Genomic DNA, 3,642 nt, shown 5'->3' on the forward strand with positions numbered 1-3,642 from the left:
AAAAAAAAAAACAAAAAAAAAAACAAACAAACAAACAAAAAAACCCCAAAAAACAAAAGCAAAAACAAAAAACAAAAAAACCCCAAACAAACAAACAGAAAAACATGCTGAATAATGAAGTCTGAAAGCAAAATCAATCAATCAATATGAGAGACTGGAAGATGACTCATCAGGTAAAGGCAAACAGCCACCAAGTCTGATGACCCAAGTTTAACCTGGGGGACCTATATGGTAGAAGGAGAGATCTGACTCTTGCAAGTTGTTCTCTGACCTCCACACACACGGAAGGAAAAAAAAGGTAGTTTTTAAAAATTCCAAGATTCGCTGGAGAGATGGCTCAGCGGTTAAGAGCACTGTCTGCTCTTCCAGAGGTCCTGAGTTCAATTCCCAGTAGCCACCTGGTGGCTCACAACCATCTGTTGAAGGGTTAAAATTTCTAAAAGTTAGTCATGAACAAAGTCCAGACATGCCTGAGAGAATTTGAGATAGGGCTCACTGGCCCGACTATCAACTCCCAAGGTCACTGGCCATCTGGAGCCACCCCCTCCCCTTCCTTCACTCCCTGAGGATGGGTCATCCCCCTGCTGCAGTGAGATGAGTTGCCCTGCCCACATTGCTGAGATGCTAGATTACACGTATGCTTTGTTGATGTAACTCCGTGCCAAAAGTAACTGTGCACCCTTTGTATTAGCCAATTATGTGTATTCACACGAAACCCCTGGTTTTCCCTATATAAGCCCCTGCCTAGAGAGGCTCGGGGCTTGACTCAATCTCCTGTGTGAGATACGTGTCAGCCCGAGATCTCGTAAATAAAACTGCCTCTTGTTGATTACATCAAGACCGGCTTCTTGTGTTTCCTGGGGGTACCTCAACCCGTGACTGGAGCGAGAGTCTCCCCAAGTCTGGGGGTCTTTCACTGTAATCAGGTCTGGTGCCCTCTTCTGGCCTGCAGGCATACATTCAGGCAGAAAGCTGTATGATGTATACATAATAAATAAATTAAAAAAAAAATTCCAAGATTCATATAGTTCCAAACCACGGTTCTGTGGAGTACTGGCTCCCTTACTGGAGATCTGAATAGTACGTTATGTTATCTAAGTATTTCCTGACCAGTGTTCGCTGCCCCTTTCCAGTGTCTGAGTGTTTCCTTATAGGCAGCAGTGCAATTAAATACCCTAAATTTAATATTTATTATATTATATATGAGAATGAGCAAAGATTATAAAGAATATTAGAAGTATTTTGATAATAATATTATGGCAGAACCTCTTAGAATTCCCAGGAGTTCTGATTTCTTATTCCCGGAGAAGGAAGGCATCTGTGAGGGATTTGGAAGCCCTGCTGCAGCCTCCATGAAGTTCCCACTCTTTTTTTTTTTTTTTTTTTTTTTTGGTTCTTTTTTTCGGAGCTGGGGACCGAACCCAGGGCCTGAAGTTCCCACTCTTAATCAGGGACTGAGCAGATCAATTTTATGCAACAAAGACTCTGACTTTGTCGGTCCACTTCAGGGACTCTTGGAAAATACTGTTCCCGAGGACATCCTGGTCCCGAGTGCCTACTGGAGTTTGAATTGGTAGAGTCAAATCACAGGGAGCTGGGAATCCGAGAGGACTCTGAGGGTCCTCTGGAGCTCCCACACAGACGCTTTCATTACCCATGATGCCCCGGCTGCGGCAGTTCCCACCCTCTCCCAGGGCAGTCCATGTCTTCAGCCTCTCTCAGGTGAGGTGCTTCAGCGAAATAAGACACAGTGGAGAGCATGACTGTGGCCCTTCAGGGGCGAGTGTGATGAAGCTTAAACATCTTGTCAGCCATATGCACCCTCTGGGTGGCTCTCAAGCTGCACCTAAAAGTGTTGCTATGGCACTTTAGCTGCTCCCCCACTCCTTTGGGTGAGATCGAGGGTGGCTCGGAAGTTCCCTTCCTTAGCATCAGAATCCAGTAAGATAAACGTGTGAGCCTTAAGGATTCCGCAAGAGAGGTAAGGCATGTTTTTTAATTATATGGGATTTCTTCTGAAATTCCTAGAAAATTGCAGCTTTGCAGCTGTGAAAAGACCAAAGTCATACATGGGTTAGGTTTTAGTCAAGATTCACGGCTATTGTAGTATGGCTATTTGAAAATCTCTGTGTAAAAGAAATGCCATCCCCATGTTGGTAACCTTCACAGCAAATGCTATTTGGTTTGGAATTCTTGGTTCCCAACTGGCGAGAGGCTTGCAACAGACTGTGTTTTTTTTCTTTTTCTTTTTCTTTTTTCTTTTTTAAAAAATTTGTTTATTCTATGTATGTGAATACATTGTAGCTGTCTTCAGACACACCAGAAGAGAACATCAGATCCCATTACAGATGGTTGTGAGCCACCATGTGGTTGCTGGGAATTGAACTCAGGACCTCTGGAAGAGCAGCCAGTGTTCATAACCACTGAGCCATCTCTCCAGTCCTATTCTTTCCTTACAGAATGAGTTCTAGACCCGATTTTAAAACCTAGCTTTGCCCTTTTCTGGCTGGAATCCTGGAGGCTGTACCAGAATAGAAAAAGAAGGTTGCCACTGCACCAGAAACCCTTAAGAAAAAGTGAAGGAATTTCGAAGAGTTGAAGGTGAGGCGCATGAGGAAGAAGCTTGCCCTGAAGACACTGTGAAAGGCAAGGAGGAAGCTCATCTGTGAGAAGGCAAAGCACTCTCACAAGGAGTGCAGGCAAACGGGCCGGACTGAGATTCGCAAGGCTAGGACGGCAAGGAAAGCTGGGAACCTCTATGTGCACGCAGAACCAAAATTGGCGTTTCTCATCAGAATCCGAGGTACCAATGGAGTTAGCCCAAAGGTGCAGCTGCTTCATCCTCGGCAGATCCTCCATGGCACCTTTGTTAAGCTCGGCAAGGCTTCAGTTAACATGCTGAGGACTGTGGAACCATACATTGCATGGGGATACCCCAGCCTGAAGTCAGTAAATGAGCTCATCTACAGGTGAGGCTATGGCAGAATCAATAAAAAGTGCATTGCCTTGACAGATAATTCCTCCATTGTTCGATCTTTTGGTAAAATTGGCATCATCTGCATGGAGGACCTAATTCATGAGGTCTATACAGCTACGAAAGGCTTTAAGGAAGCAAATAACTTCCTTTGGCCCTTCAAACTTCCCCACGAGGTGGGATGAAGAAAAAGACACCTCGCTTTGCAGAAGGTGGAGATGCTGACAACAGGGACGACCAGATAAACAGGCTTATTAGACGATGAACTAAGGCGTTGCCCGTGGTATCTTTATAACCTGGTCAGTTAATAAACAGTCACAGCTTGGCAGAAAAACAACAACAACAAACAAAAAACAAAACAAAACAAAAACTAAGAAACCAACCAAAAAACCTAGCTTTGAGTTCTGGAATCTGCCAATTAGAAGTGTTTCCTTGCTGGACTCAGGTCTGTTTACAAAGAGTTTTCCACAGACTGTGAGGACAGGGTAGGGCACTAAAGAAATACTTTCTAAATAGAGTGGAGGAGGGGGAGGAATCTGGAAAAGGGTGAGGGCCTGAGTCAGCCTCATTGTCAGCCTTCACAAAAGAGAAACATGCCCCGGGGGCTAAGCAGAATTGGTTGAACGTGCACAGTCTTTCTCCTCCTTCCCCAAACTCCATCTGAGATA

At 44.6% G+C, this 3,642-nt stretch overlaps 1 pseudogene; it reads left to right on the top strand.

Annotated features, from left to right (window-relative positions):
- The first annotated feature begins 1,659 nt into the window (after positions 1–1,659).
- LOC148001706 (large ribosomal subunit protein uL30 pseudogene) lies at positions 1,660–3,260 on the top strand (annotated as a pseudogene).
- The last annotated feature ends 382 nt before the right edge of the window (positions 3,261–3,642 follow it).

The sequence above is a fragment of the Rattus norvegicus genome, chromosome 13 (assembly GCF_021556685.1).
Source record: "Rattus norvegicus strain SHRSP/BbbUtx chromosome 13, alternate assembly SHRSP_T2T, whole genome shotgun sequence".
NCBI lineage: Eukaryota > Metazoa > Chordata > Mammalia > Rodentia > Muridae > Rattus > Rattus norvegicus.